Raw genomic sequence first — 26,379 nt, 5'->3', positions numbered from 1 at the left:
TCTGTCCATTGTATTGTGTTTACCACCCCATTTCATGTCTTTGTCCATCACCATTTATTCCCCTCTGGCCTCCTCCACCTCTTCCCCTGTTACTCCCCTGAAATCGTCACATTGTTCGCTGTTCTCCTTGTCTATGAGTTTTTCCTCTTTCTTTCTTTTTTCTTTCTTTTTTGCTCAATTCCTCCACTTGCCCCCCAACCCCACTACCTGTCATCCTGCTCCTTATGAGTCTATCTCTATTTTTGTTACTAATGTTGTGGCCCCACCCCATAACAAAGAAACAGAATTTCTGGAGGATGAGGCCCAGAAATCAGGATTTTGAAAAGATTCCCAGGTGATTCTAATGTGCAGCCAAGGTTGAGAACTACTGCCCTAAGGTATGGGCCATCCACGGAAAAGTAGACAGAGCGGGTATGGCTATAAAGGCACTATCTCGCCTCACCCCAGGGTTGGTGGAGTAGGATTGGGGCGGACATGCCCATGACAATCCCATACTCCAGAGGCCAGGTGTTGGTCACCCCATTCCATGAGGTCTCTTTTGGTTTGCTGGAATCCCCTTACTAGAAAGGTCTTTTCTTAACCTTACAATCTTAGCCCACCAGTCTTGGAAGGCCATGGTGGGGGCAGTTGAAGCTCAACAGGAATCACTAAATTCCCTAGCCCATGGTCCTCCAGAATCAAAGGCCATAGACATACTGACAGTAGAAGGAGGAGGGACACGTACTCTGATAAATGAAACCTGCTGCATGTGGATTAACACATCCTCTACAGGTAAAGGAAAATCTTAATATTATAAAAAAGAACATCAAACTCATTGACAACTTGAAAGCACAGGCAGGACAGGGCCCTAACTGGCTCCTGTCATTCTTATCTCAATTCAAAAGTTCCTTGTGGCCCTAACCAGTTTTGCTCAGTGGATAGAGCGTCAGCCTGCAGACTAAAGGGTCCCAGGTTCGATTCCGGTCAAGGACGTGTACCTTGTTTGCAGGCACATCCCCAGTAGGAGGTTTGCAGGAGGCAGCTGATCATTGTTTCTCTCTCATCGATGTTTCTAACTCTCTATTCTTCTCCCTTCCTCTCTGTAAAAAATCAATAAAATATATATTTTTTAAAAAATTCCTTGTGGTCATGGCTATTACCCATTTTGTCTCCACTTATTATGCTTAAGTTAGTACTACTATTTGGATCTTGCCTTTTGAATTTACTCGTATATTTTGCTTCCACCAGAATAGAGGCAAGCAAGCTACAAATGTTCATGGAAATGGAACCCTAAATGGCAGCTCCCATCTTCCATGGTCCCCTATCACCCACCTCTGATGGAACCCTAACGATAATTGCCCATCACCAGTGCTCTTACCAGGTAGAAATAGTAAGAGCAGTTGGAGGGGGGGGGATGAGGAGTTAGGAGCGGCTAGGCAGTTAGGGACTGCACTAGTTAGGGACAGCAGGAGAGTGTAAAGGGCAGGTGCAGTTGAACCCCAAGACCAGAAACCAGTTTGTCAGCCATACCCTGTCTCATATAAAATCACAAGACCAAAGGGCCCTGATCCTGGGCTGAACACTCAGGGCGGGGAAAATGAGCGGGATCCTTGAAGTTTAAAATGTATGGATGTTGCTAGGGCTGAATTTTTCAAACCAACCAATGGGAAGTTAGCAGGGCACATTCTTGGGTCCCCTACCTGCAGCAGGGATCTTTTCTATTTTAAAGCTTTGCTTTAAAAGAAGAAGAAAAGAAGAAGAAGAAGGAGGAGGAGAAGAAGAAGAAGGAGGAGGAGGAGGAGAAGAGGAAGAAGAAGACGGCAGCTAGTGTCACCATTTATACAAAGTTATTGCAATTATTGACTGGATACAAAAATAATGTATCATTACTTTTTTAAATCCTTATTGGAGGATATATTTTTATTGACTTTAAAGAGAGAGGGAGGGAGAGTGAGGGAGAGGGAGAGAAACATTGCTGTGAGAGAGAAACACCAATCAGTTGCATCATGTATGTGCCCTAACAGGATGGAACATGAAACCTGGATATGTGCCCTGACCAGGAATCAAACCCATGACACTTCAGTGCATGGGTTGATGCTCTACCCAACTGAGCCATGCTGGTCACGGCTAAATTATTTAATTTATTACTTTTGTATTGGTATAAATGAATATTATATATAATTAAGAAGGAATCAACAGCCCATTGGTATTATTTCTTAAAAGAATATATTTTTACTGACTTTTAAATTTGCCTGTAAGACACAGTAAACCAAATAAAAATATGCACATGCATGTGTTTCTCTCTCCCTCTCTCACTCTTTCCCTGGTTTGTTTATACAGGTGGTATCACATGTTACAAAATGTTTTAACTTGCTTTCTTCTTTAAAAAGTCCTTAAGATTGTTCAATATTAATAAATATAGAGCTACATTTGTTTATTTATTTTTTAATTTACTTTATTTTTGAAAGTATTACAGATGTCCCCTTTTTTCCTCTATTGACCCCCTCCACTCCACTCCTGCTCCCTCCTCAAGCCTTCCCCACACTATCAGCTATCCATGGGCTATGCATATATGCATGTAAATTCTTTGGTTAATCTCTTCCCCACCCCCCTCCCTCTGAAATACATCAGTCTGTTGTATGCTTCAATGTCTCTAGAGCTAAATTTATTTTTAATAACTTAATAATATTAAATTTTAATATGTCCTGTGCATATACCATAATTTATTTAACCAGGACCTGTGCCTTTTGCTGGACATTCAGGTTTCTATTTGATATCACAAACAGTAATGCATTGACTATTCTATCAAGACTCTGAATGGTATGAAACTTTACCCTTCTTGCAAATTTACAGTGTATCATGCCATAGTTTTGTGGATTCTGGCAAGAGACATGAGATTCATGAGTTAAAGACATTATTCACAGCAGTAGCAGTAGCCAGAGTATTGTTATTTGCACTGATTCCTAGTGCCCCAGTCCACACAGGTGGTGCAAAGAGGGCCAGGTGATACCTGCAAACTGTGGATGATGTTATTACAAGAGAAGAACACTAAGTACTAAGTTTATTTTTATTTATTTATTTGTTTGTTTGTTTGTTTGTTTATTTATTTCCTCATCCAAGGACATTGGAGAGAGAGAGAGAGAGAGAGAGAGATGTGAGAGATAAATATTGATCATATGTGCCCCAAACTGGGATCAAACCCACAATCCAGGTATGTGGACTGGAAGTGAACCAGCAAGGCAACCTTTCAGTGCAGAGAATGTTGCTCAACCGAGCCACTCTGGCCAGGGAAGAACACTGAGCTCAAAAAACACAATCTGCCTCCATTTTGCCTCAGAGAGAAACATTATCTTTATTATACTGGACAGTAAACAAAACTGACTTGTTCTGGAGGAAATATTATCTTTATTTTTCAAAGTTGCTCACTATACAAACTTCCTTGAACGGAATGTCTGGAACAAGACTGTCAGTGATTCTGATCACAATACATGTGGGAATGTGAAAGACCTGTGAAGGGCTGTCTTCCAATATGTCACATATATATTTTTAATTGAAGGATACATTTCCAATAATAAAATTGCTGAATTGCATTTAAACATTTTTTTTTATTTTGATAGAAATTTTCAAATTCTTCCATAGCAATGTATAGTGTCTACTCTTTCCAGCAATATTGAAGAGTACCTGTTTCATAAAACCCACTTAAACTCAGGGAATTACCAAGCTTAATTTTAAAAAATAGGTATATTTAACATTAAACATTATATTAGTTTAAGGCATACAACGTAAGGATTTGATATTTGTATATATCATGAAATAATTACCATAATCTATTCAACTTCCATAACCAACAGTTATATTTTTCTTATGATGAAAGTTTTAAGATTTATTGTATTAGCAACTTATAAATATACAATACAGCATTATAACTATAGTCACCATGCTATACATTATTACATCCTTATGACTTATTTTATAGCTGAAAGTATTTGTATTTTTTGAGGTTCTTAATCCATTTCACCCACCACTATCCCCTTCTAGCAATCTTCAATCTGTTCTTTTTACCTAGGAAGTCTTTTTTTTTTAAATTCCACATATAATTGTGATCATACAGTATTTATCTCTCTATATCTCATTTATTTAACTTAGCTTAATGCCTTAAAAGTTCATTCACGTTGTCTTATATGGCAAATTTTATTTTCTCTTATAATTGAACTAGAGGCCAAGTGCACGATTTTCGTGCACTTGGGGAGGCGCAGTGTTCCTCAGCCCAGCCTGCACCCTCTCCATTCTGGGACCCTTTGGGGGATGCCTGACCAGCGGTCGGATATCCCTCTCACAATCCAGCACTGCTGGCTCCTAACCACTCGCTTGCTTGCCTGCCTGATTGCCCCTAACCGCTTCTGCCTGCCAGCCTGATCACCACTTAACTGCTCCCCTGGTGGCCTGATTAACACCTAACTGCTCCCCTGCTGGCTTGATTGCCCCCAACTGTCCTCCCCTGCCAGCCTGGTCACCCCCAACTGCCTTCCCCTGCTGGCCTGATCTCACCCCCAACTGCCCTCCCTGCTGACCTGATGGCACCCAACTTCCCTCTCCTCCTGGCCTGATCACCCCCAACTGCCCTCTTCTGCTGGTCTGGTTGCCCCCAAATGCCCTCCCCTGCAAGCCTGGTTCCCCTCCCCCCAACTGTCTTCCCCTGCTGGCCTGATCAACCCTAACTGCCTCTGCCTGCCTGATCACCCCAACTTCCCTCCCCTGCCAGCCTGATCTTGCCCCCAACTGCCCTCCTCTGCCAGCCAATTTGGTTCTGATTGGTCAGTTTCTATGCCAGTCAGTGTCAAAAGCTCAGCTTTCTAGGCAGCCATTGGCTCCTCACAGTTGACCCCAATTTGGTTCTGATTGGTCAGTTTCTATGCCAGTAAGCATCAAAAGCTCTGCCTCCTAGGCAGCCATTGGCTCCTCACAGTTGACCCAGATTTGGTTCTGATTGGTCAGTTTCTATGCCAATCAGTGTCTCTGAGCCTATCAATGGGGCATAATCAGAAAGGCGGGGCTGATCAACAGCCCAGGTGGAGGCCTGAAGAGAAATGGAGGCACTGCTGCTGATGAGAGCTAAAGAGAGAGGCAAGTTTTGATCAACAGCTGCCACAGAGGCTACAAATCAGACTCTGCTTCTCTCTTTAGGCTTCTCTCTGGGCCTGATTCACAGCCCCCTCAGCAGACAGTGCTGGGTCACTGGCAGCGCACTGACTTCTGGTTTGTCCAGCCTCCTGGGTCTTCGTGGATGTGATGGATCCAGGGTTTTCATATATATTAGGATATATCCATTCTTTTTAGCTTGGACACAGATTGTATCCATATCTTGGTTGTTGTAAATCTACACTAATAAAAGAGAAACATGGTAATTAGCGTACGACCGCTACCCTTCCCATTGGCTAATCAGCATATCCTTATGCAAATTAACTGTCAGCCAAGATGGCAGCCGGCAGCCATGCACTGAAGCTAACAGGGAGGCTTGCTTGCTCCAGTGACTGTGGACTCCAACGTTCCCTGTCTGACTTGCCGGCCTCTCAGCTGCAACTCTAAGCTGCAACTATATTGCAAATATAGAAGCTAAACAAAACCCCAGAAACCGGCTTTCAGTCAGCGACGGACTGCAACATTGTATCAAATACAGAAAGAAAACCAAAGGCCAGCAACCTGTTTTTAGCAGCTGAGGCCTCAGAGCTAAAGCTGGCCCAGAATAAAAAAAAAGAAAAAGAAAAAAAGGAGTGGTTGGTAGCTTCAGTCTACCCACCAGCCTGTAAACAGCTCTCAGCCCCTCAGCCAGACTGGCCAGACACGCCAGTGGGGACCCCCATCCTGATCCAGGACACCCTTCAGGGCAAACCAGCCGGACCCCACCCATGCACCTCTATTCTATATAGTAAAAGGGTAATATGCCTCCCAGCACCGGGATCAGCAGAGCAGCGAGGCTCCCGGCACCGGGATCAGCGTGACAGGGGGCAGTGCCCAAACCCCCTGATCGCCCTGTGGCTCTGTGAGTGACAGGGGGCGGGGCCACAACCTCCCTATCCGCCCTGCTCTGTTCATGACAGGGGAAGGCGCCCCAACCACCTGATCAGCCCTGCTCTGTGCCTGATAGGGGGAGCTCCCCAACCCCCTGACCGGCCCTGCTCTGTGTGTGACAGGGTGCAGAGCCCCAACCCCCCCACACCCCCCTATGGGCCCTGCTCTGTGTGTGACAGGGAAGAGCCATAACCTCTCCATTGGCCCTGCCCCGAGTGTGACAGTGGCGGAGCCCCAACCCCCTGATCGGCCCTGCCCTGTGGTTGATAGAGGGTGGCACCCCAACCCCCCTCCACGGGCCTTGCTCTGTGTGTGACAGGGTAGAGCCATAACCTCCCCATTGGCCCTGCCCTGAGTGTGACAGGGTGCAGTGCCCCAACCCCCTGATCCGCCCTGCTCTGTGTGGGACAGGGGGCGGTGCCCCAACTCCCCTATCGGCCCTACTCTGTGAGTGACACGGGGGAGCTCCTCAACCTCCTGATCGGCCCTGCTCTGTGCATGACAGGGGGGAGCTCCTCAACCCCCTGATCGACCCTGCTCTGTGTGTGACAGGGTACAGAGCCCCAAACCCCCTGATGGGCCCTGCTCTGTGAGTGACAGGGGGCAGCGCCCCAACCTCCTGATTGGCCCTGCTCTGTGAGTGACAGGGGGCAGAGCCCCAACCCCCTGATCGGCCCTGCTCTGTGCGTGACAGCGGGTGGCGCCGCAACCTCCCCATCGACCCTGCCTTTGAGTGTGACAGGGGGCGGTGCCCCAACCCCCCAATCGGCCTTACCCTGAGCGTGACTAGGGGTGGCATCGCAACCTCCCAATCCGCCCTGCTCTGTGCATGGCAGGGGGCGGCGCCCCAAATCCCCAATCGGCCTTGCTCTGAGCCTGACCAGGGGCTGCACCTAGGGATTGGGTGTGCCCTCTGCCACCCGGGAGCAGGCCTAAGCCAGCAGGTCGTTATCTCCCGAGGGGTCCCAGACTGCGAGAAGGCACAGGCCGGGCTGGGGGACCCCGCCCCCGAGTGCACAAATTTTTGTGCACCAGGCCTCTAGTAATGATATAATGGACATTGGGGTGCATATACCTTTTCAAGTTATTATTTTGATTTTTTCCTAAGAAATACCCTATTTTTAAGTCTTTGAGAAAAACGTAATACTGTTTTCCATAGTAGCGGCACCAATTTACATTCCCACCAACAGTGTATGAGGCTTCCCTTTTCTGCACATCCTCACTAACACTTGTTACTTCTTGTAATTTTTATAATAGCTATTCTAGCAGGTGTGCGGTGGTTCCTCATTGTGGTTTTGGCTTGTATTTTCCTGATGATAACTGATCTGGAGCACCTTCTCATACACTTATTGGACATTTGTATGTCTTCTTTGGAAAAATGTCTATTCAGAACCTCCCTTCATTTTTAAATCACAGTTTCCTTTCTTATTGAGTTGTATGAGTTCTTTATATGTTTTATATATTAACCCTTGTCAGAAATACAATTTACAAGTATTTTCTCCCATTCGGTACACAGCCTTTTCATATTGTTGATAATTTCCTGTGTTGTATAGAAGCATTTCAGTTTGTTGTAGTCTCAATTATCTATTTTGCTTAAACTTTTTAATATTTGAAATGTTATGGATGAAATGTTATTTTCATAATTGTAAGTACTCTTTCTTCATGTTATTTCAATATAGCATTTTTTCATATTTGAGAAGCATTTATAAATGTGTCTATTCATAGCTTATATTAATATTTCTGTAAGATTGTAAATCATTGTTCACACTGACTTTAGAAGCTTCTCACATTTTAAGGCAATTATTAGCTCTTGGTGTTTATGAGTTATAAATATTTTCCTTTTTGTAATGTATCTTTTGTCCTCTTTTACCATGTTTTGTTTATTTCAAGGTCTAGTTGTTTGGGTTTTGTGTATGCAAAAGTACCCATACTTTTTTTTAAGAAACTGGTTTTGTGTTATTTTTTTATGAAGGGCTTCTATATTATTCCTGTAACTTATGGATAACAAGACTTTGATTAAAATAACACACTATTGAATTCTACCTTTATGCAATGTATTTATCTAATTTCTTACAGAGAAAGGAAGTAATTTTATTTTAATATGTATGCCTACTGCACTGTCTAGGCTGAATAAAAATGGCAAGAACATACATCTTACCCTTATTACCAATCTCAAATGGAAAAATATTCATTTTTCATCATCTGATAATTTCTGTACATTTTTCATAGACGTCCCTTAGCATTTGAAAAGGGGTTTACTTCCTGCTTTGTTTATCTAAACTTTGTTTTTTGTTTTTTTAAATCCTCATCATAGAATATGTTTTTATTGATTTTAGAGAGAAGGGACAGGAGAGGGTGAGAGAGAAACATTGATCTGCTGTCCCCGTATGTACCCCAAGGGGGGGATCAAACCTGCAACCTAGGTATGTGCCCTGACAGGAGTGAAACCCACCAACTTTTAGTGTTTCGGATGACGCTCCAACAAACTGAGCCACACTGGCTAGGGATAAACATTTTTCCCAAAAATAGATATTGAGTTTTATCAAATCATTCTGCATCTGTTGAGATTATCATACCATTGTTATAGTATAATCAAATAAATTGATTGGTTTTCAAATGTTGGACCAAAATGAATTTATGAGATAAAGCTCAGTTGGTCATGCTATATTATGTACAAGGTGTCCCCAAAAAATGCATACAACTTTAACAGCTGATAGCTCAATTTTGAAAAGGAAATGTGTTTTCATAAACATTGCCTTTATAATTATTCAAAGTGTGTGTGTGTGTGTGTGTGTGTGTGTGTGTGTGTATGTACATTTATGGAACATCCCAGATACCATTTTATTTATTATTGGATTTATTGGCTAAAATTTTGTTAAGAATGTACATTAAGTTCTCACTTAACATCGCCGATAGGTTCTTGAAACTGTGGCAAAACACATATAACAAAACCAGTTTTACCATATGATAACTGATAGATACAAGAGTTAACTTTCTACAGTGTCCGATTAACATTATACTGAAATGACATTGAATGAAATGACATCCGTTGAGGACCTGCTGTGTGAATCTATATTCACAGAGAATACTTGTGTAATAGTTTTATTTATACTAGTAATGTCTATACCTAACTTTGATGGGATAATGTTTGTCTTAAAGTATAAATTGGAAAGTTTTTCATCCTTTTTTATTTTAATATAAAATTGGCATTTAATTCTTTCTTAAATGTTTATAGAATTAACCAGCAATCTATGTGGGCTTGGATTTTTCTTTGTGGAAAAATGTGTAAACAAAAATTCAGTGTCTTGTTAGATGTCAAGCTATTCTTGGTATTCTAAATGGAGTTACAGCATCTCAAAAATAAATGAATTTCATTGAAATTTTCAAACATCCTGGCATGAAGTTGTTCTTAATAGCCCCTTAATTGTATTTTAAAGTCCATAGGAATTTCCTGTGAGTATCCTCACTACAGTTTGTGAAATCATGACTTAGTCACAGTCCTGTGTGTTTCCTGGTGATTGATATGCCTGATCCTTTCTGATGAATTCCCCACAGTCTTGGAGAGCTTTCTCAAGTGTGCACTGGTTTGTACTCAGTTGAAGAACAAAAAAGAATCCTTCTCAGATATCCAGAACCATTTCTATGTCTGTGCAGCTTTCTTTTATCCACTAATCTCCTCTGAGAATTTTACACTTTGGCTTTCATAAATTATGAACATGTTCTCTTTTACTCAGAGAGACTGATTGTTTCGGTTTGAGTAACCCTTCCTGGTATCAGAGTCTGGAAAATGTCTTCACGCAGTAAGCTGGGCTATTGTAGGGATTACCTCATTTGTTTGCCTTCTCTCAAGACAGCTAGCCCTTGTTGCCTGATATCTCATGTCTGAAATTATATATATACTAGAGGCTCGGTGCACAAAAATTTGTGCACTCGGGGGCGGGGGGGTCCCCCAGCCCGGCCTGTGCCCTCTCACAGTCTGGGACCCCTCGGGAGATAATGACCTGCTGGCTTAGGCCTGCTCCTGGGTGGCAGAGGGCAGGCCCAATCCCTAGGTGCAGCCCCTGGTCAGGCTCAGAGCAGGGCCGATTGGGGAGTTGGGGCACCACCCGTCATGCACAGAGCAGGGCGGATCGGGAGGTTGCAATGCCACCCTCAGTCACGCTCAGGATAGACTGATTGGGGGGTTGGGGCACTGCCCCCTGTTACACTCAAGGCAGGGTCAATGGGGAGGTTGTGGCGCCACCCCCTGTCACGCACAGAGCAGGGCCAATCAGGGGGTTGGGGCGCTGCCCCCTGTCACTAACAGAGCAGGGTCCATCGGGGGGTTGGGGCGCTGCCCCCTGTCACTCACAGAGCAGGGCCCATCAGGGGGTTGAGGAGCTCCCCGCTGTCACTCACAGAGTAGGGCTGATAGGGGAGCTGGGACACTGCCCCCTGTCCCACACAGAGCAGGGCCAATCAGGGGGTTGGGGAACTGCACCCTGTCACACTCAGGGCAGGGCCAATGGGGAGGTTATGGCTCTACCCTGTCACACACAGAGCAAGGCCCGTGGAGGGGGGTTGGGGCGCCACCCTCTATTACCCACAGAACAGGGCCGATCAGGAGGTTGGGGCGCCACCACTGTCACACTCAGGGCAGGGCCGATGGAGAGGTTATGGTTCTACCCTGTCACACACAGAGCAGGGCCCGTGGGGGCTGGGGGTTGGGGCACCTCACCCTGTCACACACAGAGCCACAGGGCAATCGGGGGATTGGGGAGCTCCCCCCTATCAGGCACAGAGCAGGGCTGATCAGGAGGTTTGGGCGCTCCCCCCTGTCATGCTGATCCCAGTGCTGGGAGCCTCGAGGCTCCACTGATCCCGGTGCTGGGAGGCATATTACCCTTTTACTATATAGGATAGAGGCCTGGTGCACGGGTGGGGGCCGGTTGGTTTGCCCTGAAGGGTGTCCTGGATCAGGGTGGGGGTCCCCACTGGGGTGCCTGGCCAGGCTGGCTGAGGGGCTGAGGGCTGTTTTCCCCGCTGGCAGTTGACTAAAAGCTCCCAACCGCTTCTTGTTTTCTATTTTTTTTTTTTATTCTGGGCCAGCTTTAGCTCTGAGGCCTCGCTGCTGAAAACATGGATACAATGTTGCGGTCCGGGGCCGACTGACAGCTGGTTTTGTTTAGCTTCTTATTTGCAACGTAGTAATAGTTGCTTAGAGTTGCAGTTGAGAGGCCGGCAACTCAGGCGGGGAACGTTGGAGTCTGCAGTTCCTGGAGGAAGCAAGCCTCCCTGCTCGCTTCAGTGCATGGCTGCCAGCTGCCATCTTGGCTGACAGTTAATTTGCATAAGGATACGCTGATTAGCCAATGGGAAGGGTAGCGGTCGTAAGCCAATTAACATGTTTCTCTTTTATTAGTGTAGATATATATATATATATATATATATATATACACACACACACACACACACACTGAGTGGCCAGATTATTATGACCACCCCATCTGTACTTCGTTGGGCCACCTTTTGCCTTCAATACTGCAGCAATTCTTCTTGGCATTGACTCCACGAGATGTTGAAAGGTGATGGGAGGAATCTGACACGGTGCCTCATGAATAGCACTGTCCAGTTCTGTGAGATTTGATGGTTGTGGAACCAGCTGCCTGATGGCTCTTTTAACTTCGTCCCACAAATGCTCAATTGTATTGAGATCTGGTGAATGTGGCAGCCACCTAAGCAAGGTAAAGTCTCCCTCATGTTCTTGAAACCACTCCTGCACAATATGAGCACCATGGCATGGAGCATTGTCTTGTTGGAAGAGGCCATCTCCATTGGGATACGCCATCAACACGATAGGATGAACGTGATCAGCAATTATACTTAGGTGTGTTGTGCTATTCAGACATTTATAATGATCTGGCCCTCTAGCAACTTCAGTGCAAAATTATAGCTAATTTGCCTACAAATGTCAGGTGGTCATAATAATCTGTCCACTCAGTATGTGTGTGTGTGTGTGTGTGTATATATATATATACACACTAGAGGCCCAATGCATGAAATTTGTGCAAGGGGCTTGGCCCTCACACCCCTGGCCGGCCCTCCCAGCCCCGGCTGCCTCGGCCAGACCTCGTAGCCTTCACTGGGCACTGGGCCTTGCAGCTCCTCGCAGCCTTGGCCAGCTCTTGAAGCCTGGGCTTTGTCCAGAAGGTCATCTGGAAGGAAGTCTGTTCAGTTGTTCAGTCTAATTAGCATATTAGCTCTTTACTATATAGGAGATTATATATATATATATATATATATATATATATATATATATATATATATCCTGTTACTTAATTATGACAGGAGAAAAAGGTCAGAATGTTATATTTTTATGGAGGAATAAGTAGAGTGAGGCAGACTAAGATGAAAGAAAATGTTTGTAGAAATGTACTTGGAAACATTAAAAACTATCTGCATCTTTTCATAATTCTTAGCTTCCTCTTTCTATTCACATTAGTTTTTCTATTTTGTTTATTTGGTTTGACTTTTGTTTGTTCATTTGTTTTGGATAGGGTATGAAACCTAATTCAAAAATAAATGCTATCAAATGGAGGAAATAAAAAGAAGTTTAAAACATCTCTCACTGGTTGAAGAAAATGCATTTTTCAATCAAGAAAAATATAATTCTATTTAATATATAATGTGACAATTTTATAGCAAATTTCAAGGCTTACTGGCAATATAGGAGACTGTTTGGCTCACTGATTTATATTTTATTTCAGTAAAAGAGAAAAGCACAGATGCTTTGGACCTTAGTTCAGAGCTCAATTAACTTTGAAAGGTTTGAAAGTAATTTCCAAGGCCATACAAGTATCTAATGAATCAAGTGCCAAGGGAGGTGAACGTACCTGAGCAAGAGATAATAATAAACCTCCCCCTCTTTGACCCACAAATCATAGATGACTTTCAGTAGCTTAGTAAGTAGGACAACATATTTGTCATGCTCAAGATGAAGTAAATAAAAAATATATAAAGAAAATAAGGGTGCTTTTTATAAAATAAATGAACTGACCTTAACTATAACAAATATATTTTTAAATCTTTATTGTTGAGAGTATTACAGATGTCCCCCTCCCCCACCCCCCATTGCCCACCTCCATCCAGTTTCCATCCCATGCCAGGCCTTCACTATCCTACTGTATGTTTCCCTAGGTAAGATCTTTGTTTAATCTCTTCCTGCACCACCTTCTTTCCTTTCAAATTTGTCAGTCTATTCCATGTTTCCATACTTCTGATTCTATTTTATTCACCAGTTTATTTTGTTCCTTAGATTTCTTGTTCATTTATTTTTATTTTTAGATTCAATTGTTGATAGGTATGTATTTATTGTCATTTTATTGTTCACATGTTTTATCTTTCCTTTTTTTCTTCTTATTCATCTTCTTAAAGAATACCCTTCATTGTTTCATGTAATACTGGTTTGGTGGTGATGAATTCCTTAGGTCTTTCTTGTCTATCAAGCTCTTTATCTGACCCTCAATTCTAAATGAGAGCTTTGCTGGGGAGAGTAATCTCAGTTGTAGGTTCTTGCTATTCATCACTTGAATAGTTTCTTGCCACTCCCTTCTGGCCTGCAAAGTTTCGGTTGAGAAATCAGGTGACAGTCTAATAGGTGTTCCCTTGTAGGTAACTAACTGCTTTTCTCTTGCTGCTTTTAAGATTCTTTCTTTGTCTTTAACCCTTGGCATTTCAATTATGGTGTGCCTTGGTGTTGGCCTCTTTGGGATTATTTTGTTTGTGACTCTCCATGCTTTCTGGACTTGTAAATCTATTTCTTTCAACAAGTAGAAGTTTTCTGTCAGTATTCTTTAAATAGGTTTTCAAAATATTGTGCTCTCTCTTATCCTTCTGGCACCCCCATAATGTGAATGTTGTTAGTTTGAAGTTGTCCCAGAAGCTCCTTACACTATGTTCATATTTTTGTTGATTTCTTTTTATTCTATATTTTTCTTGATTTCACAGAGAAAGGGAGAGGGAGAGAAATATAGAAATATCAATGATAAGAGTGAATCATTGATCAGCTGCCTCCTATACACCCCTACTGGGGATTGAGCCCACAACCCAGACATGTGCTCTTGACCGGAATCAAACCCAAGACCTTTCAGTCCACAGGCCAACACTCTATCCACTGAGCCAAACCAGCTATGGCTGTTCATATTTTTGGATTTTTTATTTTATTTTTACTCTTCTGTTTGAGTATTTTTTGCTTCCTCATATTCCAAATCGTTGATTTGATTATGCCTCCTATCATTGTGCTTATGTATGCAAATTAACCACCATCTTTGTTGGCGGTTAACCACCATATTTGTTGGCAGTTAATTTGCATATCACCCTGATTAGCCAATGGGAAGCGTAGCAAAGGTATGGTCAACTACCATGTTTGCCTATTATTAGATTAAATAGGTATATAATTACAATAATAAATAGTAAATTAAATATTTTATTTCTTTTTAAATAAAAAAATAGAATAAATAAACAAAATTTTGATCTTTTTGAGGATATTTTGGGAAAATATAAAAATTAGAAAATAAAATCTGTGTAAAGAATTTAAGGAAAACTTGATATTTAAACTTTATTAGATTTGTGATGTCAATCTAGAAACAATTAATTTTAATAAAACTTAATTTTAATTTAATTGAATCAATTAAAATAATTTTAATAGATTTTTCAAAATACTTATCCAAGGATATGTTTATTGACTTGGGAGGAAGGGAGAAGGAAAAAGAGAGAGAAAACATATATGTAAGAGAGAAATATTGATCGGTTGCTTCCCATACACTCCCCCACCAGAGATCAAACCTACAGTCTTTTTGGTTTACGAGAGGATGCTCCAACAAATTGAGCCACCTGCCCAGGCAAAATAGGTTTTAATACAATAATTTTAGAGAGATGTTGCAATTACATATATTTTTAATAAAGCTTCTTTTTTTATGCATTTTCAGATGAGACTTCAGAGGCTTATTTCAGCAGTAGAGACCCATTTTCTTCATTAACATTCATTAACATCGGTTATTAAAAATCCGAGCTTGCTTTTAACATCTTACAATTTAATTCACAAGTATAAAATGTTCTCACAGAGGCAGTGTATGGTTGGAAGCTTAGCTTCTGCAAGCAGTGGTTCATCCTGATTCACCTCTGGGGATTTATGGTATTAATAATTATTGGTAGATGTTTATGGGTTAAAGTTTATATTTTATTCATATATATTAATATGAGAATAACACTAATTATCACTGTTCTATGTATCTTTTATTGAAATTGTAGAGAAATACAATGAGAGTGAACTTAAACAAAATACCGTAACCACATTGGTAAAAGAAAATTTGACCACATAACGCTAGTAGTAAATTACTGTATGCTTAATTTAGAGATCCAAATTTAATCTTTGACATCTTTGACTGCTAGTCATATTTTATGCAGATAAACCAAATAGTCTTTTCCAAGGCTTGTGCTGTAAATAAAAGAGGCACTGATTTTATAATATTGACACCCATGGGAAGTACCTCTGCATTTCTCTCAATTTCTAGAAAACATGTTTATTAAAAATGTGTAATGTATAATAATCACATTGGAAAACAAAATTTGCTTAAAATTATGAAGACTAATGTTTATTTCTACCTGCATTGTGCATTGTGCATTGTGCAATCACTTTTTGATCTCTACACTTTGCCTTATCAACCACCCTATTGTTTTTTTTTTTTGGAAAATTGAATATACATCTCACAAGGCATATAATAAACCAAGTTGTTTTTTAGCTATAAATGAGAAATATTTCTATATTAAATGGACACTATTTGTCTGTCTAAAGTAAATAGCTGATATCCTTATACTTAACATATTAAAACATTTAAGAGCAACAGTAATCCCTGGCCTGTGTTGCTAAGTGGTTAGAGCATCGGCCTGAGCACTGAAGGGGCCTGGGTTCAATTTCCAGTCCAGAGTACGTACCAGGGTTGCAGGTTTGATCCCTGGCCTGTTTAGAGCACATGAAGGAGGCAACCAATCTGTTTCTGTCTCACATGGATTTTTCTGATGTTTCTCTTTTTCTGTCTCCCCATCCCTCCTTCCTTTTCACTCTTTCTAAAAAAAAAAAAAAAAAAAAAAAAAAAAAAAAAAAAAAAAAATCAATGGAAACAATATGTTTGAGTAAGGATTAACCAAAAAGAAAAAATTAAAGAACAACAACAAGAAATACAGAATAACAGTATTACTGAGGTATTTGATATACACTGAGTGGCCAGATTATTATGACCACCTGACATTTGTAGGCAAATTAGCTATAATTTCACGCTGAAGTTGCTAGAGGCCCAGACCATTATAGATAGGGAAGCAGGTTGTTTACCACGACGGTAGGGTGATCTTTTTCTGAAGATATGGGTAAACAACGCTATTTAACAGTCTTTGAACGTGGGATATAGTTCTGGTCGTGATGCCTGGCCTTTTATTATTATAGATGTCCCAATTCCAGTTTCTTTGTTGTTACTTTCTGTTTGCTTCTTTGTATGGTTAACATTAGGTTCATGCAAAAGAAAGTTTTATACATAGAGTAGTCCTCCTTTTGTGTTTTGGTTGTCACAAATGATCCCTTTATATTGGAGTTCCTTATCAAGTTGCAGTAGCTAGAAACTACTTTTCTTTCTAGCTACTTTTCTTCTCCTTTTCTTTCTTCTTTTGTGTTTTTACCTTTTTTAACCTTTATGTTATATTTAAATGTATAGTACCCTAGTATGAATAAGGGTTGCAATGACTGCTCTGTCTGTTAGTGATCTTATTTACAGTTTTATATCCTTTTGCCTTTTTGTTTCAATATTTCCTGTTATATATGTCTTGTGATGATAAATTCCCTCAACTTCTCTATGTCTAGGGCTGAGCAGGAGGAGGTGGATGGAGATTTCCAACACCCTACAAAGAACATCACAGATTACAAGTTAAATAAAAATAATGAATAGAAAGTAACTTTATATAAAGATAAAACTACATTTTCTACTTATGAGGTAAAATTAATTTCTATTTGATTTCTTCAAAGTATTTGGACAATATTTGACAGTGTTAAGGGAAATGTAAAGTCTGTCTCTCACACTGGATACTAAATAAGCAGAATTGCAGCTAAACCTCATGTTATTTAAGAGAAGATTGATTGCTGTTTTATTTCACATAGAGATATGTGTTTTATAAATATGCTTATTAGAATGGCTGATTATATAAGTAGTAGCTATTAATCTCATTTTCTTGCTTATACTGGGAATAAAATAGGAATGACTCATAGTTCTCATTTCTTTTTAGCAGTTGCCCTAGTCCGTTTGGGCTGCTATACCACAGAGTGCCTGGATCAGAAACCTCAGTTATGGAAGCTGAAAGTCTGGCATCAGGGTGCCAGCACAGACTGGTGAGGCCCTTGCTCTGGGTTGCAGATTTCTCTTTGTATCTTCACATAGGAACTGGGGCTTTCTCTGATGTCTCTTTCATAAGAACACTAATAAACCCTCAAGACCTAAGCATTTCCTACAGGCCCCTAATACCATCACCATTAGGTGATTGTAATCACCTCCTAGTACCATTAATATTTCAATTTATGAACTTATGGGGTGGGGGTGTGGGTGCACAAACATTCAGACTATAGCAACAATTTAAATGAATATACTTAGTAGTTTTATTTAATCCAAGTTTAGATAATTTTGGCATAAAATCACCCAACAATGGTTCTAATAATAGGCTTAATTTAACCAACAACAACTTAAGTATTATAACAAAGTATATAAGTATATTGAGTAGAACAACAGTCAAAGGTTATAAATTGTGGCTTTCCTTGCAAACTTTAAAATCTGTTTTTTAGGCTACCATTTTACTCTTACCTATATATATTTTTTAAACACAGATCCATAACACAATAAAGGAAGGGAAGGGAGAGGGAGAGGGAGAGGAAGAGGGAGAGGGAGAGGGAGAGGGAGAGGGAGAGGAAGAGGGAGAGGGAGAGGGAGAGGGAGAGGGAGAGGGAGAGGGAGAGGGAGAGGGAGAGGGAGAGGGAGAGGGAGAGGGAGAGGGAGAGGGAGAGGGAGAGGGAGAGGGAGAGGGAGAGGGAGAGGGAGAAGGAAGGAAAGGAAAGGAAAGGAAAAAGTAAGTATTCAAAGTAAATGACATTTAGAGATACTTGCTTAAAAATACTGCCAGAACAGAGGAAATGGAGGCTGAGAGACTTGGTGAAAGAGGTAAATGGATTAAGAAGTACATATTGGTGGTTACAAAATAGTCATGAGGAATTAAAATACAACATGGGATACATAGGCAATAATCTATACCAGTGGTTGGCAAACTCATTAGTCAACAGAGCCAAATATCAACAGTACAACGATTGAAATTTCTTTTGAGAGCCAAATTTTTTAAACTTAAACTATATAGGTAGGTACATTGTTATTAACTTAATTAGGGTACTCCTAAGCTTGCCTTTGCTAAAAACGTCCTCAATCTGATTGAGGTACGTTCGCTGAGGTCGACCCCTTCCAACTCTCACATACACACTTGTCTTGTATACTTGTTTCAGATAGACGAGTGTGGATGGGAGAGTTGAAAGGGGTCGATCTCAGCGAATGTACCTCAAAGCAATGTACCTCCCCTGCGCTGCGTATCCCATGGCCAGCCTGCACTGGTCTCCCGTCGCCCAACCGTCACCCCCCACTTCTTCTAACGCCAATTCTTCAAAATAGATTCACCCAGGCCGAAAAACAACTTCTGCACATGGACCATGAAGTTTCAATCACACTGTACGTGTGCGCCTGCACGTGGTATTTTGTGAACGAGCCACACTGAAGGGGCCAAAGAGCCGCATGTAGCTTGCGAGCTGCGGTTTGCTGACCACTGATCTATTCTAATAAATGGTAAAATGCTAATTAGACTGGGTAGACCAGACGTCTTCCAGATGTCCTTCCAGACAAAGCCAAGGTGGTGGGGCTGAGGCAGTTAGGGGCAATAAGGCAGGTATGCAGAGGGGCTAGGAGTGATCAGACTGGCAGGGGAGAGTGGTTAGGGGCATCAGGCAGGCAGGCAGAGGCGATTAGGGGTGATCAGGCAGGCAGGCAGGCAGGCAGTGGTGGTTAAGAGCAATCAGGCCAGTAGGCAGGTGAGCAGTTAGGAGGCAATTGACCTGGATTGTGAGAGGGATGTCCAACTGCCAGTTTAGGCCCAATCCTAAACCGCAGTCGGACATCCCCCAAGGGGTCCCGGATTGGAGAGGGTGCAAACCAGGCTAAGGGACCACCCCCTCTCCATGTACAAATTTTTTGCTCCAGGCCTCTAGTATTACAATAACTATGTCTGGTGCCAGGTGGGTAATTGAAATATCAAGAAAACACTTTGTAAAGGGTATGATTGTCTAACCACTATGCTGTACACTTGAAATCAATGCAAAATAATACTGAAAGTAGCTATAATCTACACTAATAAAAGAGAAACATGGTAATTAGCGTACGACCGCAACCCTTTTCATTGGCTAATCAGTGAGTATATGCAAATTAACTGTCAGCCAAAATAGTGGCTGGCAGCCAGGCACTGAAGAGAGCATGAGGCTTGCTTGCTGTGGACTCCAAAGTTCCCCACCTCACTTGCCGGCCTCTCAACTGCAACTCTAAGCAACTATGTACTATGTTACAAATAAGAAGCTAAACAAAACACCAGAAACCAGCCGGAATGAAATCCAGCCGGACCAAAACATTGTATCAATGTTTTCAGCAGCAAGGCCTCAGAGCTAAAGCTGGCCCAGAATAAAAAAAAAAAAAAAAAGAAAACAAGGAGTGGTTGGGAGTTTTTAGTCAACTGCCAGCGGGGAAAACAGCCCTCAGCCCCTCAGCCAGCCTGGCCAGGCACCCCAGTGGGGACCCCCACCCTGATCCAGGACACCCTTCAGGGCAAACCAGCCGGCCCCTACCCGTGCACCAGGCCTCTATCCTATATAGTAAAAGGATAATATGCCTCCCAGCACCGGGATCAGCGTGACAGGGGGCAGAGCCCAAACCCCCTGATCGCCCTGCGGCTCTGTGTGTGACAGGGGGCGGGGCCACAACCTCCCTATCCACCCTGCTCTGTTCATGACAGGGGATGGTACCCCAACCCCCTAATCAGCCCTGCTCTGTGACTGATAGGGGGGAGCTCCCCAATCCCCTGATTGTCCTGCATCCCTGTGTTTGACAGGGTGCGGCGCACCAACCCCCTGATCGGCCCTGCTCTATGTGTGACAGGGTGCGGCGCCCCAGCCCCCCCCCACCCGCCATGGGCCCTGCTCTGTGTGTGACAGGGTAGAGCCATAACCTCTCCATCGGCCCTGCCCCGAGTGTGACAGTGGCGGTGCCCCAACCCCCTGATCAGCGCTGCTCTGTGGGTGATAGAGGGTGACGCCTCAATCCCCCTCCACGGGCCTTGCTCTGTGTGTGACAGGGTAGAGCCATAACCTCCCCATTGGCCCTGCCCTGAGTGTGACAGGGTGCAGTGCCCCAACCCCCTGATCAGCCCTGCTTTGTGTGTGACAGGGGGCGGTGCCCCAACTCCCCTATCGGCCCTACTCTGTGAGTGACAGGGGGGAGCTCCTCAACCCTCTGATGGGCCCTGCTCTGTGTGTGACAAGGGCGGTGCCCCAACTCCCCTATCGGCCTTACTCTGTGAGTGACATGGGGGAGCTCCTCAACCCTCTGATCGGCCTTGCTCTGTGTGTGACAGGGGGGAGCTCCCCAACCCCCTGATCGGCCCTGCTCTGTGCATGACAGAGGGTGGCGCCGCAACCTCCCCATCAACCCTGCCTTGAGTGTGACAGGGGGCAGTGCCCCAACCCCCCAATCGGCCCTACCCTGAGTGTGACTGAGGATGGCATTGCAACCTCCCAATCCACCCTGCTCTGTGCATGACGGAGCGGCGCCCCAACTCCCCAATCGGTCCTGCTCTGAGCCTGACCAGGGGCTGCACTTAGGGATTGGGCCTGCCCTCTGCCACCCGGGAGCAGGCCTAAGCCAGCAGGTCATTATCTCCTGAGGGGTCCCAGACTGCAAGAGGGCACAGGCCAGGCTGGGGGACCTCCCTCCCCCCGCCCCCCGAGTGCACAAATTTTTGTGCACCGGGCTTCTAGTATCTACACTAATAAAAGAGAAACATGGTAATTGGCGTACGACCGCTACCCTTCCCATTGGCTAATCAGCGTATCCTTATGCAAATTAACTGTCAGCCAAGATGGCGGCCGGCAGCCATGCACTGAAGCGAGCAGGGAGGCTTGCTTGCTCCAGTGACTGCGGACTCCAACGTCCCCCACCTCACTTGCCGGCCTCTCAGCTGCAACTCTAAGCAACTATTACTATGTTGCAAATAAGAAGCTAAACAAAACTGGCTTTCAGTCAGCCCCGGACCGCAACATTGTATCCATGTTTTCAGCAGCGAGGCCTCAGAGCTAAAGCTGGCCCAGAATAAAAAAAAAAAAAATAGAAAACAAGAAGCGGTTGGGAGCTTTTAGTCAACTGCCAGCGGGAAAACAGCCCTCAGCCCCTCAGCCAGCCTGGCCAGGCACCCCAGTGGGGACCCCCACCCTGATCCAGGACACCCTTCAGGGCAAACCAGCTGGCCCCCACCTATGCACCAGGCCTCTATTCTATATAGTAAAAGGGTAATATGCCTCCTGGCACCGGGATCAGCGGAGCAGAAAGGCTCCCAGCACCGGGATCAGCGTGACAGGGGGCAGCGCCCAAACCCCCTGATGAGCCCTGCTCTGTGCCTGATAGGGGGGAGCTCCCCAATCCCCCGATTGCCCTGCGGCTCTGTGTTTGACAGGGTGTGGCTCACCAACCCCCTGATCTGCCCTGCTCTGTGTATGACAGGGTGTGGTGCCCCAACACTGCCCCCCCTACGGGCCCTGCTCTGTGTGTGACAGGGTAGAGCCATAACCTCTCCATTGGCCCTGCCCTGAGTGTGACAGTGGCGGTGCCCCAACCCCCTGATCAGCGCTGCTCTGTGGGTAATAGAGGGTGGCGCCCCAACCCCCCTCCACGGGCCTTGCTCTGTGTGTGACAGGGTAGAGCCATAACCTCCCCATTGGCCCTGCCCTGAGTGTGACAAGGTGCAGCGCCCCAACCCCCTGATCTTCGCTGCTCTGTGTGTGACAGGAGGCGGTGCCCCAGCTCCCCTATTGGCCCTACTCTGTGAGTGACAGGGGGGAGCTCCTCAACCCCCTGATGGGCCCTGGTCTGTGAGTGACAGGGGGCAGAGCCCCAACCCCCTGATCGGCCCTACTCTGTGAGTGACAGGGGGCAGCGCCCCAACCCCCTGATTGGCCCTGCTCTGTGCGTGACAGGGGGTGGCGCCGCAACCTCCCCATCGACCCAGCCTTGAGTGTAACAGGGGGCGGTGCCCCAACCCCCCAATCAGTCTACCCTCAAAGTGACTGAGGGTGGCATTGCAACCTCCCGATCTGCCCTGCTCTGTGCATGACGGGGTGGTGCCCCAACTCCCCAATCAGCCCTGCTCTGAGCCTGACCAGGGGCTGCACTTAGGGATTGGGTCTGCCCTCTGCCACCCGGGAGCAGGCCTAAGCCAGTAGGTCATTACCTCCCGAGGGGTCCCAGACTGTGAGAGGGCACAGGCCGGGCTAGGGGACCCCCCCCCCCCCCCCCCCACCGAGTGCACAAATTTTTGTGCACGGGGCCTCTAGTTATATAATAAAAGCCTAATATGTAAATTGATCAAATGGCAGAATGACCTATAGCTATGACACGCACTAACCACCATGGGCAGACACTCAACACAGGAGCTGCCCCCTGGAGGTCAGTGCATTCCCACAGGAGGAGCACCACTCAGCCAGAAGCCAGGCTCACGGCTGGTGAGTGCAGCAGCAGTGGCAGGAGCCTCTCCTGCCTCTGAGGCAGTGCTAAGGAGCAGCGAGCCCAGCAGTAAGGAGCAGCATGCAGATGGGTGGTAAGTAGCAAGGGCTTCCAGACTGTGAGAAGGATTTCAAACTGCTAGCTTCGGCCTGCTCTCTGTGGAGCGGGGCTAAGCCAGTAGGCGGACATCCTCCAAGGGGTCCTGGACTGTGAGAGGGCTCAGGCTGGGCTGAGGGACTCCTCTGAGTGCACAAATTTTGTGCACTGGGCCTCTAGTAAAAAAAATATTACCAGAACATTTATAGTAGCTCCACATAGTCATCAGTAGGAGAGACACAGAAATGCCACTTCTCTGCTTATGACTATTTCAAATGTGAAGTAATACATTTAGTTTAATACTAACACATAACACTGTGGATACAAATTAATTTATGAATATAAAATTATTTTTACTTTCCAAATATCAAGAAGTTTGGCTTTCATATCAGACTAAAGTTTTAAATTGAGAACTCGAGTGAAATTCACTTTTATTTTATCAACAAATTTCCATCGGACTCTGTATTTCACACTGTGTGCACACATAATGATTCAAACATTTCATATCCTACTTCCAGAGGTAGTAATATCATGCACCCAACAGTGTGCATTTGATTTAAACTGCAATTGAGCATATTTTAGAAACAATCTATTTTAAAATCATATGCACAATTTCAGTGTTGAAAACTTTTATTCTTATGAAAATATATACTTCAGAGTAACAGCTTCAAATATAAAAGGAAATTCAAGAAACTAGATGAAAGTGTTGGTAAGTAGATGATGTGCCACTTCTTTGAAATTATTTATATTACTAAAAGTGATATAAGACAAGGCAGGAGATAATGTTCTGTAGCATTTAAATTCAAACAAAATCCATTTGTAGTGGCCATACAATTCAAGTAATATTTTTAGTTTTAATCTTGAAAGGTTTTAATTATTTCATGTCTAAAATGTATTTCTAATCTGATTTTTTGAAAGATTATGAAAAATTGGCTTTATTCTGTCTCTGTGCTTTGAGGTAGTAATGAACATTAAAAAATCAGCATATCCATTTATTTATATACCAATGTATAGTTAGAACACACGTTATAGAGTCAGACTCAGTATAATAATGCTTCAGTCAACAATGGACCACATGCATATAAAGTAGTGATTCTGTATGATTATTATGAAGCTGAATTTCCATTAAAAAATGAACTATATGTGGTTCAGAAAGAATTCGTTTTTCTCTGATGAGAACAATATATGTGGGGAGTAGCAATAGATTCCCTCTCACTGACAGCAGCTCAATTTTGAGTGCACCGATTACATCCCAGCGAGTCAGCCCCTAGCCTGTTTCAGCACAAAGGAGCCTGTATCTCCAGCGCTTCATATTGAGAGGGCACTACAGCCTTCCCAGATCTAGTGTGATGGTCTTCAGAGGGCATTGCTTTAACTTCTTTGTTGAGGACCTAAGATCTGATACCGGGGCCCATGTCACAGGATCTACTTTAACAAACACTAAATGCCGTTGCCACTTTAGTAAAAGCTTTCTGTGATAGTGTGAAGCTAACCTGTCCTTGTACTTACAAGCTAAATATCTTCAGCTTATAATGAGGCACAGATCAGTTTTATTTCTTCTATTAATTCAATGATAGATTGGGTCTATGGAACCAAAAACAAATTTCCAAGGTCAAAATTTTGAGTACTCAATTCTACACTCTCTCCATATTAAACATCATATATATATATTTTAGAGGTCCGGTGCACAAAATTCGTGCACTGGGGAGTGGGGTTCCCTCAGCCCAGCCTGCCCCTCTCACAGTCTGGGGGCCCCTCAGTGGATGTCCTACTGATGGCCACAGTCTGGCAGCAGAGGCTCAGAATAGGCGTCCCATGTGTATGGTGTGTGTGTGTGTGTGTGTGTGTGTGTGTGTGTCCCCGCTGGGGGCCTGCCCCCAGCTGCGTAGGAAGCTCAGAGCAGGCACTATGTGTGTGTGTGTGTGTGTGTGTGTGTGTGTCTGCTGAGGCCTGCCCCAGCTGCATTGGAGGCTCAGAGCAGGCACTGTGTGTATGTGTGTGTGTCCCCGCTGGGGGCCTGCCCCCAGCCAAACCATGGAGGCTTGGAGCAGGTGCCCCTCTGTGTTTATCTCTCAGCCTCCTGGCCTCCACTGCGTGTTGTACTCTACTTTAAGCTGCGACAAGGGTGGGGTGCTTCCTGCATGCCATGCTTTCCTGCTCACGGATCGCCGGATCGCCACAAAGACCCAGGGGCAGGCCTTCCTGGGTGCTGCCTGCAGCCGCACTTTCCTGCTCTGGGATCGCCATGGTGACCCAGGAGCAGGCCCACCTGGGGGTTGCCTGCCCTCTGCACACGGGGGTCCCAGCTGGGGGCGGGGCTGCACATGGGGCCCTGATGGCGGCTCGTGCTATCCCGCCCTGCCTGCAGTAAGCAAATTAGCCACCATCTTTGTTGGCAGTTAATTTGCATATCATGCTGATTAGCCAATGGGAGGCATAGCGAAGGTACTGTGAATTACCCTCTTTGTCTATTATTAGATAGGATATATATATATATATATATATATATATATATATATATATGGTGAAGATCCTTAATCTGATCACTGTTCCAATGTTCCAACATGCAATAGCCCAAACCACATTGCCATGACAATCCCCTAAATTCCTTATCTCTGTATCTTGATTTTTAATTCCTACTGATCCTCTGGCCACCTTTCACTCCCTCCTTATAGCCACTATCATAATGATCTACACATGACCCAGAGAATTCCTCCTCAGTATTTCTAATCAATTCAACCCACATCTCATGTTCATGGAGCAGCATTAACAGCTTTGATATTGTATTTCTGACCCTGCCAGTTGGAAGCAGGATGTGGGTTTGTGGGACAGTTACAAAATCTACTGTAGCATACAGTAATGCCCTAGCCTTCACATTCTTTCACTGTGCATTCACTGACTGACTCAGAGCAACTTCCAGTCCTGCAAGCTCCTTTCATGGTAAGTGCCCTATACAGGAGTACCATTTTTTATCATTTATATCATATTTTTACTGTACATTTTCTACATTTAGATATGTTTAGATACACAAATACTTATTTCCATTGTGTTACAATTGTCTTCAGTATTCAGTACAATATGCTATACAGGTTTGTCACATAGGAACGGGAGGCTATCTTGTACAGCCTAGGTGTGTAGTAGGCTATGCAACCTATGGGTGGGCAAGTGCACTTGATGTTCCCATAATATTGCAGTTGCCTAACAACCATTCATCAGAACAGATCCCTGTCTTTAAGTAACACATGACTAAATATTCATTTGGTTATTATTAGGCTAAAAAGCTCAATTGACCATATGAATCTCCAATAAATATAACAGAGTAAGGGAGGATATAATTCTCAACAAATGTTATACAAGGGGAAAATGT

The 26,379-nt window shown here is 44.0% G+C and overlaps 1 pseudogene; it reads left to right on the top strand.

Annotated features, from left to right (window-relative positions):
• Positions 1-614: 614 nt before the first annotated feature.
• LOC139002580 (broad substrate specificity ATP-binding cassette transporter ABCG2-like) overlaps positions 615-26,379 on the top strand; it is an 85,826-nt pseudogene continuing 60,061 nt past the window's right edge.

The sequence above is a fragment of the Myotis yumanensis genome, unplaced genomic scaffold, assembly GCF_028538775.1.
Source record: "Myotis yumanensis isolate MYYU_CA2020_CCGP unplaced genomic scaffold, mMyoYum1.0.hap1 SCAF_2, whole genome shotgun sequence".
Classification (NCBI taxonomy): domain Eukaryota; kingdom Metazoa; phylum Chordata; class Mammalia; order Chiroptera; family Vespertilionidae; genus Myotis; species Myotis yumanensis.
The sequence above is the reverse complement of the archived record's forward strand: the minus strand, read 5'-3'. Positions and strand labels throughout refer to the sequence as shown.